We start from the raw sequence: 19,354 nt of genomic DNA on the forward strand, positions 1-19,354 counted from the left end.
CACTGCAGTTTTGGCCTGTTGATAGATGTATTTAGTTTGTTGAAATTGATACACTTCACCTTGAAAATTAGTCAATTGAATGGATCTCTCATTTTCCTCCTAGTTTGTTCATAATTTTCGCCACATATACAGGGAGGGCTCACGGACAGGTTGACTACGATTAAAAAAAGTGATGGAACACTATGCAATAACTCAGCACATCCACACTCGTGTGATAATCAAATATCTAATTGAACCCATAAAGAAAGTGATTAAGGTATGCGAACCTATCATTAATGGTCATTTAAGTGCACAAAAAATCAATCATTCCATTACTTGCACTTTAATAAACTCTCCTGTTGATAAATCAACGGTGTATGTATGGAATTTTCCCCGCTCAACAACTATTGATGGATGTCATCGTACAAATTGTGGATTCATCGCTTGGAGGAATTTGACATTAAAAATCTGACTTTTGTTTATTTCATCCGAAGGACGGTATATAAGTATATCTGCTATTTCGTATCTTGTTTTATTCCATTTCAATATTGAGCCACACTGGATGACAAACTCTGCAGCTAAGGCTCGAAGAAGGCACTCACACAAAAATGGAAGTTGTTCCAAATTATCTTCTTTATAACTTATCCCAATGTCTATGTTACGCCACTGCTTACGATCCGAGTTCAATTGAGCTTGACCTTGCCACCTTCCAATCGGCTTTCAACTGAATTGCGCCTCCTTTCTATATCATCTTGCTTCGAGCCTCGATATTAAAATTGTATACTTATTTTTTTTCAGAAAATTTTTACGCTTGTTTAGTTTTGATGGTCGCCAAGTTGGATAATATTCAAAATGCTATTAACCATACATGAAGAGGCAGAAGGCAAATATAAAACGGTTATTACCCGAATGATATGCTGCGGCAATTACTGTTCGAGTTGGTGTGTACGTAATAATATGAAAATAGTTATCAGACATTAAGCATTCAAGCGACCTACCATTAAAAATAGCCTTGCCATGACTTGTGTCACCCAATTATACCGCTAAGCGCTATTTTCTCATCGTTTGGTGTGGTGTGGTTTCTGTTCGGATTAGTAGCTAGATACTTAATGCAGTTTTTTATTGAATATGAGAATTCTCGAAATAGAGAATAAACTTTCGAACCTACGTTGTATCAATGAAAATTCAATTCGAATTGAAATTTCTAACAGCCCCTATGCTAGATTTGTACTTTGTGTTCTGAATGGTTGAAGATGGCTTAGAATCAGATTATTTTCAAAGAAACCTTCTCCTCTAAAACAACTAAATCAACCCAGAATGAAATAAAATATCTATCTATCTATTTATAGTGGAATGTGATGAAAAAACATGAATTGGTTATTAATTTTTCAATAGTTGTAGAATAGTGAACATCTGATATACAATTTTCAATTACAGTTCCTGGAAATTAGAATGATGTTGAGATGATACCCAGGTAACTAGTTATTACAGTTCCAGTATAGGATATTTGATGTTATTGGCGTATCCTTCAAGGTCTATCATATTGTTCGAGGCTTGGAGGATAAAGATTTTATTGCTTTGATTGTCCATTAAGATTATACAGGTCCACAATATGGTCAATATCCTATATTTTTATGATTGTTTCTAGAATTGAAAGGTACGATAAGTTAACGTCATCATATGGGTAAAAATACGTGTTGAATTTCGATATTCTTTTATCAGTACCTACCTGTGATTCATGAAATAACAAATAAGTGAAGATCCGTCTTTTCATCTTTCACTTCTTACCGAGATCATCACAATTGGACTGCTCAGATCCAGCGACATGATCGTGAATTGAAATTTAAAAACGTCGATAAAAAAATCGACCTAGAAGTTTTTGCCCTGTTGCATACAGTTCTGCAGATTGGTATTGGATTGTGTTTCCTCATTCCGACCATGAATATTCAAAACCCATAACCATAGACACGTTGATTAGCGTTTCAGCTATGAAATATACGAGGCCTATCTTTACGCCAAATCTAATAGAAGATGAAACGGCTTACCGCTTAATACCCTGCTCTATTTGCTCTTGAAGGTCTTCCACATTCGCGGGGTATTATTAGAATTTAATGACTGAATACCGTGTCCGTTGGCTCGATCTTTTTATCATCACAAATAATACACACATTGTCACGAGTGGTAAGTTCGGGTATGAAATCGGTTATTTTACGCATGCAATCGTTGGCTTTGAAGAATTCACACAGGAGTCTGCCCCAAGATTGTTTAGGATAGGGATCAAAGTGAGAAATGGTGCGATTGGCGTGTAGAGAGAAAAACAACTGTTCTGAAAACATCAAATTCTTTCGATGTCCCCCCTGAGGTGAGGAGTGTCAAACGATATTTTGGGAGATTGTAATTGGTATTTCAGGAATTCCGATGAATTTCATTTCCTTATAAGGAAAGTTATTTACATATCGAATATCTATACTGTGTTCCGAGCATTTCGTTCAAAGAACTGTTTTCTTCAGTGACATCTCATCAAATTCTCGAATTCGATCGGTGAGTTTATGTGACATTCATCAGAGCCAGGGCCGTATTTAATCTCTAATTTGAAAGATTTTCAACTGGTACCATCTTTTTCGGGTTTCAACTGAACCCAACTTTTTGGGAATTTTTCGAACGTCATTTTTAGAGTGATTTATCATTCAGAAAAATTATGGTAGATCTAAACGTGATACATATTCTGAAAGAGTAACTCTTCTAGTAATGAATCTGAGAATTTCATTCATTTCGGCATAACCGTTCGATCTTGAGAAAGTTTTAACTGAACCCAACTTTTTGGGAACTTTTCGAAGGTCAACTTGCTAGTGATTTATCTTCCAGGAAAATTATCGTAGATCTGAACGTGATACATATTCTGAAAGAGCAACTCTTCTAGTAATGAACCTGAGAATTTCATCCATCTCGGCATAACCGTTCGATCTTGAGGAAGTTTTAACTGAACCCAACTTTTTGGGAATTTTTCGAAGGTCATCTTTAGAGTAATTTATCTTCCAGGAAAATCATCGTAGATCTAAACGTGATACATATTCTGAAAGAGCAACTCTTCTAGTGATAAATCTGAGAATTTCATCCATCTCGGCATAACCGTTCGATCTTGAGGAAGTTTTAACTGAACCCAACTTTTTGGGAATTTTTCGAAGGTCATCTTTAGAGTAATTTATCTTCCAGGAAAATTATGTGATACATATTCTGCAAGTGCGACTCTTCCAGTAATAAATCTGAATATTTCATCAATCTCGGTGCAGCCGTTCGGTCTTGACAATTTTTTAACTCACCCCATCTTTTTCGGGATTTCTAGATCTGAATGTGATACCTATTTCAGTAGTCAATAGATCGCTGGAGGATGAAACGAGTAAATAGGGGACAATAACCGGAAAACATTAGATCGAATTACCCAATACCAATCCGTTTTTTCCGCCTATTTCTTTCCTTGAGAAATCCCATCTAGCCCATGCCGAGTGTGCCACGCTGTAACGAAACAAGCGACAAATCCGATTTGAGTGCATCATTATTCCGTATTCAGATTTTTTCGAGGATCTCTCATTATGATTCAGCCATTTTCATTTTCCGGACACGTCTCCCGCTGGATTTCATTAATTTTTAATGAATTATGCCAAATGGAGGGTAAAAATTCCTTTCGTTCATATTCGGATCTCCCCAGGAACCGCATCCAATATTCAGAAGATCGAGTAAGAGGTTCCTTAATCCCTCATTGCGGCTGTAGGATTTGAATAAACGGATATTTTCAATATATTCCTCCCTATTGAAGTTGGAGGGATGAAGCGAAAGGGATTTTGCAAACCGTTTCTACTCAACCACCAAGATCTGTGTTTACATTGCATACTTAAGTGATATTGGAACTATTGGAAATATTCCTTTTCTGGCTCTCACTCTAAAAATAATACCCAAACGTACCTCAATCTGAAGACCAAGACAGCTGTTTACAAAGCAGTGGTCCTCCCAACGCTTCTTTACGAAGCGAAAGCTGGACGCCCTACAGGCGACATATTAAACAGCTTGAACAAACGCAACAACGTCATCTAAGACAGATAATGCACATCAGATGGTTCCACAAAGTTTCGAATGCAGAAGTCTTGCAACGCGCGAGTTGTACAACAATTGAGACTCAAGTAACGAGGGCCCGACTCAGATGTAGCGGCCACATTCTGAGGATGCAAGACACAAGACTCCCCAAAATAGCTCTGTATGGCGAATTGGCAGAGGGAGTCCGGAAACCAGGAGGCCAGTATAAGCGGTTTAAGGATACACTACATCAATCCCTAAAATCAGTTAATGCCAATCATAACTGGGAACAACTAGCGTTAAACAGGTCACAGTGAAGGTCTTTGGTACACAGTTATAATGGAGACTCAAGAAGGATACAGCGGCGGCCAGATCTGGTTGATGACTATCCATGCCCGGAGTGTGGAAGGATCTGTTGGTCATGGTTGGGTCTCTTCATTCACAGGAGTGCACACAGTCGCAATTAGCCCCAAGAAATTATAAGTCTGTTCTTTTTATGTCTTTTTGTAGATAATTCCCGGTAACGGGATACAGAAATGAATGATTTCGAGTAATTTGATGTTCAAATGTAGGTATCTGTGAAATTTGAGAAATTGGGTACTTTGGCTGAATACAACTCTGTTTGGAAGATTCACAAATTTAGCTAGTTATTCTGGAGGTAATTCTGTTTTTTCAGGGATGACACAGTTCATTATGAAAATTTAAAATGGCTATATTTTTTTATCAGGGATGAATCGGAAAAAATGGAAGAGAAAAAAAGTGTTTCTTTTGACCTCGATAATCTACTGTTAAAATATTTGTACGAGTCAAAGACTCGCTGTATTTTGTCAATATTTAGACAATCAACAACCAAAATTGACAGAAATAATGTCTTAGATACATTTTTTCTCTTGAAATAAATAAAACCTGTAGTTTCGCTCTAGCTCTCAAATATTCTTTCGTGAATCTCTTCTCTTCTTCTGGTATTTACCAGAAAAAGAAGCTTCATCAATGGTTATCTTATTGCACACCCACGCCAATAATTTCAAACGCTTCAGAAGGAGTTGAAGCATCTCCAGCAAGGCCTATAATCATCTTAAGCATATTTGCTTCGCGCTCAGAACTATCCGCAGGACCAATTACAAATCAACTCCGAGCGCAGAGGGAGGATCAAAACAGAACGAACTCCACACGGATGAGTTCTTCCTTTGAGGAAACGGAATGTAAATATTTCCATAAACGAAGTGTTAGCGATGTTTCTCCGGAGTCTGGAGCAAAAGTCCCGGCTATCCCAGGACCCCTGCCCCACGCCATGGGACCAATCAGCTCCACGTCAATTCCTCGGGCGGAATGCAAGATTTGATTGAATCGGAAACGGCTCCAGAACAAACAGCGGAATTGATTTAATCGAAAAAAGACACGGAGGTGACGGGGAGGGAGATGTATTTTCGCGAGGAAGGAATTCAGGGAAATTGCAGGATTATTTTGTTGTTTTCCATAATATGGACCAATTTCGGTACAGATTCCAATCGCCTACCATCACCAAAATTGTCCATACGGTTCACATGCGTCTCTCTCTCTTACGTGTACGAGATCACGTGATTTTCGTTTCGATCTTCCGAGCAATATACATCATCGTAATGGCCCTCCACAGAAATAAATTGTTTCCAATTCGCCATTCCAGCAAATTGTTCGTTCTGTGCGATGGCTTTCGTGAGCTAAGAACTTCATTCATCCCTTATTGTGTACAGGAAAATATATATCGGGATCCGGATAAGCATTTATAAGGGAAAATACGGTGATGGAAGAGGAAATGATCGTAAAAAAAACGGGATGAACGCCAGATTGTAGGTGTATCCTCAAAGGAATGATCCAGATTCGGAGTTTGTATAAAAGGTAGTTTCATCCCTTCAGAGGGCCTTGAAGATGCCAAAGCTTTCATTGGTAATCTCAGGTTGAGTTGAACCGTAATTGAATGATAGACTGGATCAGATGTCTACTTGGAAGGAGAACAAACAAGGTAGGGCAAACAAAATACAAATATCAAACTGATTTAAAGGTTTCGAGTAATTTGGGGAGAATTGTTAACTGATTTATACTAGGGTGATCAATAACTTCAGTTTTCTGATAACACGTCAGTCGATATGGATACAAATGGATGACAAATCGTTTGACCTGCCCAACAGTGACTCCAGCAGGGTGTCCAGGAGGTTATGTCATTACATCTTCAACATTGTTGATTAACTATGGAGTTCTCTTCTTAAGAGGACTAGCTTACATATCGGGAAACACTGCGTTGAAAAGATCGATAATCTACAACAAAATATTCATACCAAAACAAAATATTCATACTCTATCCAGAAGAATAATAATTTTTTTTGCAGTCGACTGAATGAATCTCTTTAATTTTCTGATAATTACCTGGTGATGGATATAGCACAAACTGAGGAAAACGTTTAGACATGGAATTTTTTTGAATGCATCAAAGAAATACTTGAGATCTGACATCTAGATGATAAAATATACAGGATGAGTCTTTGACTCGTACAAATATTTCAACAGTAGATTCTTGAGGTCGAAAGAAACACTTTATTCCTAAACCATTTTTTTGATTAGTATTCTTCAAACACAAAATGACACCCACGTCCAGTTTTCTCATTATGACCATTACATTTCAAAGAACCGAACTCTTGTTGCGTCCAACTAAGTTGGAATTTTGTTTTTTCAGGGATGGCATAGCTCATTATGAAAATTTAAAATGGCTATTCCTTTTTATCAGGACCGAATCGAAAAAAATTTTATAGGAAGAAAGTGTTTCTTTTGACCTCAAGAATCTACTGTTGAAATATTTGTATAACGCACCCTGTATACTCCTACTTTTCCCCTTTATTTTCTTTTATCTCCACCAAAAATGAAAAAAAAAATTCTTGCCATCAAAATTGCCTCGTAATTTCTATTCTGAATGGCTGCAATACTATCGTAGCAAAGTGAAACAATTTTTTTTTTGTTATCGGTCGACAACATGACAGTGGGATCGGACAGTAAGTCGATCGTTCAGCGTGGTGCATGCCAATGCTCGTCCGCTTTTACATCGACGCTAATTGTATCGACAACTATATCATAACTTACTTGATAACAGGGACCTTGAGTGATGCGTTTTAAAATGACGGATGAAACTGCGACCCTTTCGTGCTGTTTAACCGAACCGCGATAGGGATCTCGATCGCTTTTCCGAAGGACAGAGGAAATTGACTGTGATTGTTGGGGTACATTAAAGTTTCGGATTTCTATAGATGAAGGACAAGAGGCAATGATAACAGATATTTTTACTGGTATAAATTTAGAAATATCTGCATTTGAAGGCCTCTCAGGAACCTTGTCGCACATTTTTTCAACGACAGATCAATCGAATTGACGCAATCTTCGAATGGAATACAAAACGACTTCTTTTCATCCTGATTTGTTCGATGACATAGGTGACAGGTTCATTGAGAGGACTACGTAATGCACATCTATAAAATATGCACATACTCCATGTTCTGGGCAAGATTTTGCATGTTTGTACCTCAATTTCATTGATGAAATGTTGATTATCTTTCAATGCACACTTGGAGTACTTGTTTTCATTCTTGTTCTCCACCTAAAATATGGTTAACATGATCAAAAATCAAAATATTACAGAAAATTTTCATCTACTTCACAATCTTCAAAAAAACCTAGTTTTTATCGTGAATTAGGTAGCGATGTTCCTTGGGCTCATATCATAAAAGCAATTATCGTTATCGGTGTTGAAATAGCAATAACATATATCAAGTCCACCGATTTCCTGAATCATACAACATAAAGCCACGAACAGTCATGAATGCAGCTATAAAAGCAATATTTCCAAACGTAGAAATTAATTCTGTTGTACAATCTACCTAAAAGACATAAAAAACGCTTATCGATTTGATGGCTTTTCCAATCGATATTCGCGAACGTTTTAAATGTTCCGTTTTCAATTTAGTCAATGGTGGATTCATCGGATCGAACAGGTAATGTCAAGATGGACATTTTGATGGAAACTTGCTCATCGATGAAGCAGAAGGTGAATATTGAAAAAATGATATTAAGATGATACGGAAAATATATATCTTCGAAACACATCAATAATTGCAATAATTGGCAGCATCATACATAGCCTACTGAAAGGATTTCTCTCAGGGAGTTGCTGTGTGGTGGGTTTCTTGAAGAAGGATCAGCTAAACGTCGAGAAATTTATGTTATTTTTCTGAGCCACCAACTGATACCAACAATACCGCTAGAATACAGCATAGTGGCTCTACAATCGACCATTTCTTAACCAACTCTGGAATGAAACAAGGCTGTCTGTTAGCGCCTTTATTCTTCAATATTTTCGCTAAAGCTGTGTATGTCTGCAGGAGGTGTTGGAATTAGATTCAGATTTTATGGAGGCCTCAGAGTAAAAACCCGTACAAAGTTAATGATGTTAATGTTGTACACATATTAACACATATACGAAGCTTCAGGCCTTAGACTCAATATCGACAAAACCAAAATCCTGGTAGTCTACCAGAAAGCCTTCAAACAGATATCAGCCTGGAGAATGAAACTCTAGAATAGGTCGAGCAGTTCAAATACTTGAGAAGCTTGATAAATACTAGGGCTAACCTAGACACGGAAATACACAATTGTATCAATTCGGCATCACGGGCATTCTGGAAGCTGAAGGTCAGAGTGTTTCAAAATCACGCCCTCAATCTGAAGACCAAGACAGATGTTTACAAAGCAGTGGTCCTCCCAACGCTTCTTTACGGAAGCGAAAGCTGGACGCCCTACAGGCGACATATTAAACAGTTTGAACAAACGCAACAACGTCATCTGAGACAAAAAATGCACATCAGGTGGTTCCACAAAGTTTCGAATACAGAAGAGCAGAAGTCTTGCAACGCGCGAGCTGTCCAGCAATTGAGACTCAAGTAACGAGGGCCCGACTCAGATGGGGCGGCCACATTCTGAGGATGCAAGACACAAGACTCCCCAAAATAGCTTTGTACGGCGAATTCACAGAGGGAGCTCGGAAACCAGGAGGCCAGTATGAGCGGTTTAAGGATACACTGCATCAATCCCTAAAATCAGTTAATGCCAATCATAACTGGGAACAACTAGCGTTAGACAGGTCACAGTGGAGGTCTTTGGTTCACCAGATATGGTTGGTGATCCATATCCGAAGTGTGAAAGATTTTGTAGGTCACGGTTGGATCCCTTCAGTCACAGGAGGGCACACAGTCGCAATTAGCCCTAAAAAATCATAAGTTTGTTCGCACCGTTTTTTTTTTTTTTTTGTAGATTTATTCCCGGTAATAGGATAGAGCAATGAAGATGATGACTTCTGAGCTTAGAAATCCCTCAACTAAATTACGATTTGAATCATCTTCGAACTACCTAATTGCCATTGGGTACACTATAATTGTTGTCAATCATTTTTCAATATCTCGTTTCCGGAAAAACTCCGCTAACTCAGTATTTCGCGACGTTTTCAGTAGTTTTCCTCGACACAATCGCCGGATTCAGTTTAGAAATTGTCGATTTCGCCCTAATCCGATTCCGATCGACAGAAATAAGACCGTATTCCTCTAACAATTCCACCAATCTGCTTGGAAATTGAAGTCAGCACAATAATTAAGATTTTAATGGATAGGAAATTGAACGTCTGCCGGCCAGATTCTCCTTTCTCGAACTTCCAGCTCGTTAGATGGACGAAGCGTGTCCAAGTCCTGAAAATCGGCAGGCCGGACTGGGGTTGTTGCATTTAACACTTAAAGTTCCGATATTTCTTGACGGGCGGTTGCTACGTAAAAGCTTCGCTGAAGAACAAAGACGAGGCTGATGGAGTCTGAAGAAAGTTTCGCGTGGTGTTGGGAGGTTCGGTAATGAACTTCTGTATCGATATATTGTACATCGAGTTGAAATTCGAAAACTGTGAAACAATATTTCTGGCTAGAAGCAACTTTATTTCCGAAAGTTTTCACTGTGAAGGGAGAGAAGGCTTGAATCTGCTGCAGATATAGGTAGTCGTTAATCGGCAGAGCCTAAGGGTTATTGCTCGGGCTGTGGTGGGGACAAGTAGATGGGAAAGGGCTCTTTGTGTCTCTTAGGGCTGCCACAGACATGCAATTTTTAGTTTTGCAACTGTTTAGTTGCAGAAGTGAGTACAATGCATTTATATAGGGCCGCGCAGACATGCAACTGAAAAGTTGCAGCGATTGCCTTTGTGTGCGCCCTCGAACCGCTTGCAATCAAACTGTTGCGCAACTGAAAACTTGCATGTCTGCGGCAGGCCTTAGAGTCAATAGTTTTCAGTCGGTATCAAGATTTGGACCGGAATGCATCAGGGCTTTGTCGTTCGTACGTTTTACGAGAATAAACATTCTGTGATTGCGACATGGTGGAAGTTTTGGCATAATTTTGACATTCCTGTCGACGTTTCTGTCTGTCTGGAGGCCCTTCAGGCGACATATTGAACAGCTTGAACAAACGCAACAACGTCATCTAAGACAGATAATGCACATCAGATGGTTCCACAAAGTTTCGAATGCAGAAGTCTTGCAAGGCGCGAGTTGTACAACAATTGAGACTCAAGTAACGAGGACCCGACTCAGATGGAGCGGCCACATTCTGAGGATGCAAGACACAAGACTCTCCAAGATAGCTCTTTAAGGTAAATCCCACTTGCCGAAGGACACGACCTCGGGGACATTTGGTTACAGCAGGATGGTGCAACTGCCCACACAGCTCGAAGAGAGCATCTATGATCTCTCTCTTTGGGGCTTCCTTGAAGATAAAGTCTTTAACCATTGTCTATACCCAGCCTCAAGCAGCGAATAACCGAAGAGGCCTTGCCTATCGAAACAGACATCCAGTGGATGTCTTAATTGTTGAAAAATTCAATTTTTCCTGGTGGAAAGTCCACTAAGACTAGTCTGAGGTATCATCGTTCCAGCTTGTCTCCCAATTAACGACTATATTCAGACAGGTCTTCAGAATCAATCCGAAGCTCCCATGAAGTTCAATCTATTGTGATTTTCAATCGATACAAATTCTTCCTTCCACGCGATTTTTTATGTTAATTAATTGGTTCACTGTCGTGTTGCTGATAAACACGTTGGATCACGCCAGATATAATTGTGCGACAAGTTCAAGGACGTGCTCTGTCGAAAAATTAATGGTGAGATTGCCTGTGGAACAACCTGTGTAGGTGGGTGGAAAACGATTTCGGTGCATAAATGAAATGAGGTCAAGTGGTGCGTTTGGTGGCGAAAGATAAATGAGAGTGATTTATTGTGGCAGCAAGGTTAGCGGGGTGAAAAATTGAAAGATTCGGCGTTTTGAAGGCTTATTTGGAGGAAAATTCGTTAGGAAAACACATTTTGACGAGGTCGCAGATTGTAGATCTCTAGGGTAAGTATACAGTTAGGATCTGAACAGCTGATACAGGTTCTTGTGCTGATCTACGCTTGATGCCATGGCAGAAGGAGCATCTCCACCAGCATTCAAGGTTTACAAAAATTGTATCCTCTGTAATATTTCAGAAAAATCTCATAATGTCTAGAACATAAAGAAAATTCGAAAGCTCTCGAGATTAACAGACACTTTCATAATTCATTTCAAACTTGATGAAGAATCTGCCCTTTCTATAATAAATGTTGAGATAAAAATTCACCATATTCTCTAGATTTGTATCCCATTTTACTTTTTTTCGAGTGATCCAGGATTTGAAGCAATAGCTGTTTAAGAAAACATAAAAACGACACTCAAAAAATTGTTTTTCTCTACAAATTACAGTTTGATACTTCTTAGATACATATTGTGTTTTCAGTGTCTGTTTTTTTCGACTCGTATAATTTCACACATAGCTATAGCGTTGAGTGAAATTTGTAAATTTCGGGAGGGGTTATGTTCCCCATGCATACAGATGAAATTGCCAATATACCTATTGGGAAATCAATGATTTTTGCGCTTCCAGTTACCGTTTCGATTCCCCATATTTTTTTCATCAATCCCAAATAAAGCATGGAACTGCAAATAGGTATTGTTCCCAATTAACTGTTAACTTCCGTCGTATCAAACTTGAATGGCAAACTGAAATTCAATCGAAATTACATGGGGAGCAAACATGCATCTGTTTCAGAACTCTGTAAACTACATGTATGAAATTCGACTGACCTCTAATTATTGCACGTTAGGATTATCGATAACGTCTAATGAATTCGAGTTGATACGAACGTTTATTGTTAAGTTTCCGTTCATCAAGGGATTTATGGAATAAAATCAAATTTTCGTAATGAATACTTTTTCTACTTTATGTAATGTGTCAATAATTATTTGAGGCTGTTCTCGAATCTGTATTGAAATGGGTTTTGAATTTTAGGCCAATCTGACATATAGAACTAGTATATTATGATCAGGATCAGCATCTATCCTAGCATTACTTACAAATGTTGTTGTTTTGTTTTGGGGTCTAAAAGATATTGATTATTTTTTTAAGAATCCTAATCTTCTGATTATCCAAAGTAGCAAGTCGATGATAGGCTTCTATTCGATTATTGATGACTCAATAAGTGAAGTTTGCCAGAGTTTTTGTATATCCTAGACTTACTTTGACGTGGCATGTGGTGCAAACCAGAGCACCTATAATAATAGCTAATAGCGATATTAATCAATGGAAAATTGTCAAACAACAAACTGTGGACCGTGTGGTTAGGGAAATGTTGAAAATGATGCTGCAAAATTACCCACAAATCGTTAAATAAACTCCAAAGTAAACTATCCAGAATATAGATCCTCTGGAAATACATATTTCATTCAAAAACATGAATCGTTGAATGGTGTAGGAAACTGAACAAAAATGTTGAGTGATCTCTCACACATTTCAATTATTCATGAATGAACTATTACTTCAGCGTTTCAAGATGAACTGTCGAAGGTTCAGTTCATATCTGACTCTGACAAGGAAGTAGGTAAGTACTCAACATTTTGTAGGGATGGAATTGCCAAGCCGTTGTAGATTTGGGTTGGTAGACCTGAACAAATGTCGAATTGTATGATGGATAGTAATTTTCACTCAGAATTACAAGTACTGCTTTTGAGAATCGATCACGTATGCAATTTTCAATATCCTGCGCTGTCCCATATTCGTTTCGGTATTTATTGGACCCTTTCAGAGGCACTCAACCTGGAAATATTTAATTTCATGTTTGGACGTGTCATATTGTATCACACCCTAGGGACTGCAGGAAATATATCTACGGTCGAATCTTTGTCCTTCTACTGGTTCAATTTCGAAATATATTGGACGTTTTGCAGGCCAGGAATAATTGATGGGGGCAGAAACATTCAGATTCCAGTTTCGAAGTTGATGAATGATGGAATCTATTTTACCAGCAGCTGAGAGGGAGAATTTTCAACATTTTGTATGCCGAAAAAAAGAGAAACATCATTGTTTTTCACGAAACGTACATGTTCATTGAAAAAATAAATGTTATTGGCGTATACGAAGTGTCTCGTGGGAAACAACTCTATCTCTGATAAGAGTATGTACAGTTACTCCCCGGACACCCTATATAACTAATGAATATTACGCACTCAACTAATAAAATGAAAGTACGAACGTTCAAACGTTCAGGAAAGGTTCTCGTGGATTGATAAAACTCTGGGCGTTTTTTGGCAGGATCGAATCCAGAATCACCATCAAGAGGGTCATTTCGAGAAGCCTTGAAGTATCGTTATGGGTCACATTTAGACTGTCTAGAAACTTCCGCCCTTGCACAATTTCGGAAGATAAAGAGGTTCATTTATTGATGCCCAAGAATGGCTTTGTTTATGATAGGCGAGGTTTCCGGATCAGCGAACTTGTGCCACAGAAAGCTAAGCTTTTGAATCCTCCCTAATTATAGAAAGAAGAGTCGCAGGAGAGCTTTAATTTGTTGTTATTATCACTGAATAAGCGCTGAAATTCTGACTGAAGCTACACAGCAATTGAAAGTTTTTTTCGATATTTAAAGAAAGGTTCTGATGGCGATCACTTGAAGAATATAAAAAATTTAAAAGAGAAACACTTGGAAATCTATGTCTACATTAGGGCGTCCAAAAATGTACGCGCTTTACTCGACAACGAAGGTGAGAAATTTGAATCTTTATGAGATTATTCCAGCTCCAACAACAATCAAATCCGCTTTCTCTACCTATAGGCTTACCTACAGGCCAATGTCAAAGTGGAGAGCTTCCTATCGCTTCGGAAATAACAATTATTCTGACAGGAAATGCGGATGTTGTCCTTGTTTATGCAATTATCGAATGAGAGTTTGGATATTTCATAGTACAATAGGATTTGAATTGGTCGAATCTGGGGCGAACACATCGCATGATAGGAATTTGGGTATAATCGAATCAATTTCCGCTTCTTTCATTTGTGGCATTGGGGTGGTCACTCATAATTTTCACATTTCACATTCGGAGCAGTTTGCCTATACTTTATTCACATTTATTTTAGCAGTCTGTTGGCCATCTGTATTCTAAAATCCACAATACGTCAGACGGTAGCGAACATATTCAATGTAAGAGAATTTATATAATATTTCATCTGAATCTAAAGGACTTATATTTCAACTGAATATTTCCACAATCAGATTGTGAATGAAGAGGATGACAAAGAATTTCCTTCTATTGGGAGACCCAAAAAAGTGGTGGCATTTGAGAATTTTATGTTTGAGTGAGTAATGCGAAAAGTTTACAACAGGATTTTCGATAAATGTCATCGTAGAATAAGTTCCCGATGATTTTTCTATTTTTCATTTGACTTGTCCTATACATTGTAAATGTCTTAAGGTACCAATAAATACCTAATTATAATTATTATATCAATGTATTAAGATGAACAGCCACAAATACGCGCAAGTTGTCCTGTCAATTATTTATTCATGTGAAATTTTTGTTTAAAGGTGAAGTCTCGGGTGAAGTTCATCTTGACTTGAAACTTCCTTTAATTCCTTTCCCTTATATTGATGCAAGATGATTTTTGTTGAAGAATTTAACATTCTTGTAATTATCTGTTAATTCCTTCGGGAGATACCCATTACCAATCACTGCATCATATGCATTTCATCTTCGGGTTAATATTTTTGAAATCTACAACTGATGTAACGTATTCAAACTTTAGCCAAAGAAGATAACGAACATTAACTCTCCTCAAGCTAGTGCATATTATGATATTATACTGATTTCTTGTATTTTCCATACAAATAACTGGATTTGGTTTGCCTTCAGTCAGTTTGTATAAACTTCAATTACGTTCGACCGAGCGTTCGACACATATTTTCCGAAGAGATTCGACATTGCGATAAAATACGTAATAACAGAAACTTTTACGTAGAACGGGCAACATAGCGTTGATTTCAAACCCAAAAATGTTTTGACAAGCGTCATAACCCCACATTTTCGTACTATACAGAGTGAAATGTGTCAAATTTCCATGGCCAACCTGCTAACCTGCAACCCAAACTGCTAAAATAAAAGTGAATGGAGTATACTTGTGAAAGATTCTATACTCAACAACGATCCTTTCAGTAAACTTTGTGCAAATTTGATTGATTTTTTCCACTGCTCTCATCTCTGAGGGCAAACTCCTGCCCTGAGCAATCATGCATTTCTGAGTCATCTCGAAACACTTTCAAATTTTGTTTCCACGTCACACAGAAACAGTAAATGTTACACCAAACACAGTTGCACTACAAAGAAACCAATTTCTACAAAAAAACAAAATAATCCAGGAAATCTATGCAAATTTTTCATTCGAGTTATAATTTCAAATCTCTAATTGTCCAATTGAAAAAATCGAAGGTGAAATCCGAACCTAGCAAACTTGGTTCCGATCTGAAATAAATAAACGAACGGTTGGCGCTCCATAGTTGAACGAAATCTTGAACAAACAAATTTTGTTACCTCATAAAATATTTGTGGCAATTTTCCCAACGATAGAATTTGCACAGGTATTACCGATTCTCCGTCGACTATCATTTGCATACCTGCATAGATAATTTACATAATGAATTGTTCCAAACAACCCCAGGTCAGGTTTGTCGCAGTGTATGCGGAAATAGCAGCAGCAACCAGTGGTTCAGGTAAACAATTATACACCCTGCGATAACAGACATTATTCCTTGACGCAACGATAAAAAATAGTGAACAAATCACCAATCGTTTCCTGATTTTTTTTGGGCCATAAAATCCTACAGAACATTGCGATGACGTATTTGTCTACAACCATCAATCACCACTAGATTAGAGGTTCATGATCATGGATATAATGTGGAGATGGAACAACTGATGGATATATCGAGTTCCAATCCATTAAGCGGTATAGAAAACTATTCTTACGATGGCAATAAAATTAAATATTTCGTTATTAGATTTATCATTACCAGTGGTACCATACGTGACATTTTATAGTGTTTTGGCGAGCAGAGTAGAAAGGTTGAAAGCATCATGACTAATTTACAGTGTGTTCCATTGAATTCGCAGTAAATATTCTATGGGTATTGAGTGTCTAGCTTTTACTGAACCCCGTATCTGCCAACTCGTAAATTGAGGTTGGAATGTTGAAAACTGAACACTCTTTGAAATGGAATTGGATGGGAGCTGGTTCATCCATCTGGTGTTCGTAAGAAAAGCTCTCTTCCTTCGGGAGAATTAGGTTTGGCCATTATTAGATACTTGGGGACAAAGTGAGAGCCTTCATTTAATTCTCAATTTCAAACCTTTGAAATCGTTAACGAAATAAAATTAAAAGCAGTCTAGAAACTTTCCTCAGGATTTTTCTAGTGAGGGTGACAAAATTCCCTATTTACCACCGTCAAACCTCAGATCAACTTGGAAATATTATTGAAAAAATTGGAGTGTTAAATCATACTTCGAATTATGTTAAGAGTCCCAGTTTGCCCAATACACAGATGATCCGAATTGTGTCCCCCCCTAATAATTTCGCATTAAAAATAACGAAGCTGTCATATTAATCGTATATTTTCCTAATGGGTTAATCAACCTCTTGTAGTTGCTCAAGCGCCAATTTCTAGCTATGACAACACAATTTGGCAACAAAAGAGTGGCCCACGCTTGTTTTACAATTAATTATAGAATGTTCCTGAGGAATATGTTCAGTATCCGAGAATATACATGGTGGCATGAGATAAGTCTCTGGACATTATGATAAGACAACAAAACTTTGAAGGGTTCTTCATCCTGTACAACAAATCGGATTCTGAATTTATTAATTTAAAAGGGAAAATTAGGACTTTATGAGGAACGTTTTTGTAGCTCGATGATTTCGGTTGCGTTAGAATCCTATGGTACGTTCGTTGCCAGGTTGCAATGGTATATTATTTCATTACCCATGAAGGTCCATAGTTTCAGGCGATCGAGGAGTAGTCGGAAGTTTTTTAAATTGGAGTTGAAATTTAAGTGGAATTTAAATAATGGTAATTGTGTGAAATTCACAACATTTTCTGCATTGAATTCACTGCAGGTTGTAGTACCTGAAGCCAAGATTCTAGGCATATCCCTTTTCAAACACTTTGTTTGACATTTTTGAACTATTTGAAATAGTTGAGGAGAAGGGCTTAGCTTAGATAAAGTTTCAGGAAGACTAGATTCCACAACTATCACTATTACGAGTTTCCAATGATGCATTCGAGTACAAAATGTATATAGTGGTTTAGTTTCCTTTCAGTCTTATCAGTCTATCTTCTGTGGCAAATATTCGTTTATTATTGAGGTCTATTAGTAATCATTGAAAAGCATGATGAGGTGAATGATCGGGAACACCTTCTGATTTGCGTTTTCTAACGTCATATATTGCCTGAATTTTCGATAGAGGATTATCAAAATTGAAAGGGGGTATAACCCCATCGTGATTCATCACTCAAAATTCCTTATCCTTGTATTGAAATTTGCAATTTTGAAAAATGCTATATTGACAATGAAGATCCTAACGGGAGTTAGGCGTTAGGTTAGGAGTTAAATGAGGTGATTTCCAAGAATATTCATCCCAAGAAACCACAAAATGGAGTGCCTCGGAGCTGAAAACCATATAATATTTAGACTTGATGACTTTTAATAAAAATTACGACATAAGCGAACTATCAGAATTGTAATCTTTATGTCCCATGTTACGGCACACAAATAATTTCAGTATTACGATACATCAACCAGAGTATTTGAACTATAATTATCGTGCAAGTGTCCTGGATGGAAAAATATACGATGCCGACGATAAAAGACGAATTTCGAAGGAACAGTTCAGTCAACGTATCCTGAACTCACCGGAATTATGCAGTTTATCGCGAAACCATCCAAGAACAAACCACTGCACACTGATCAAATCCAACTGAGCACCCAGAGGAAACTCCAACGACCGTTGGAAAATCTTCGCACGTTCCAAATACCGGACGAGAACTAGAAAATTTTCACATTGCGTTTTTGCATTCGAAAAACGGCGCGAAACGGCCTCGACGGAGATGCGCGTGCCACTTACGGAAGGCGAGTATACGACTGGCCCGACATCGGCAGCAGCGGGCGTCGTAACCGCTAGGACATATGGCGACGCGCCGGCCGTCGCGGTGCTCTCTTGCGGTCGCTCCGGGTTGCACGATCAGAGAGGCTGCATGACGCCCCCCAACTGCACCTACACTGATCATTTGACTTCGGACATCATTATGGTCCTTCGATTCGGATTCGCGATCTTGACCTTGGCTGGTGGGGGAACGCCCGAGGTCGGGACGGAGGAACTAATCATGATGATGATTCCATTAACTTTATTCATGAATTCATATCTGAGGGGCAATGAAATGAAAGTCGCGATTTTTTTTTGCATAGCTGAATCAGAAGGAGACGTTTTTTCGGTTCTACTCGATTGAAATCGAAGGTGATGAATGATTTCAACGTCTACAGTTTTCGTGAACTGTTCGGAGCATCTGCTGTCTTCACGTAAACAATAACTATATTGGAGAGGATGAACAACAAGACTTTACGACCCTTTTTCCACAGAGATTAAAGATGAAAATCTGCATCAGATGTTAATAGCTGTCAGAAACGTCCTAAATTCTATATGTAGAGGGTGACAATTTGAGAACTTCCCAGTCTAATTATGTCACGACAAAGATGATATCAGACAAAATGCCGTAACAGGTCAATTTTTATTCGTAAGGGGACATATTTTGAGCAGAAGTGTAAGCCGAAATCTCCTCAACCCTAGCTGTAGGAGCTATCACCCCTA

The 19,354-nt window shown here is 38.1% G+C and overlaps 1 protein-coding gene across 4 annotated transcripts in view; it reads right to left on the bottom strand.

The window, feature by feature from the left end:
- The window catches only part of LOC123313475 (octopamine receptor beta-2R), a 111,934-nt gene extending 93,171 nt beyond the window's left edge, over positions 1-18,763 (bottom strand). For all 4 annotated transcript variants that reach the window (XM_044898372.1, XM_044898373.1, XM_044898371.1 and 1 more), the window contains exon 1: positions 18,403-18,763. The gene's annotated coding sequence lies outside the window, so the exon portion shown is untranslated. The remainder of the gene's footprint in view (positions 1-18,402) is intronic.
- Positions 18,764-19,354: the final 591 nt, after the last annotated feature.

This window comes from Coccinella septempunctata, chromosome 5, assembly GCF_907165205.1.
Source record: "Coccinella septempunctata chromosome 5, icCocSept1.1, whole genome shotgun sequence".
Lineage (NCBI taxonomy): Eukaryota > Metazoa > Arthropoda > Insecta > Coleoptera > Coccinellidae > Coccinella > Coccinella septempunctata.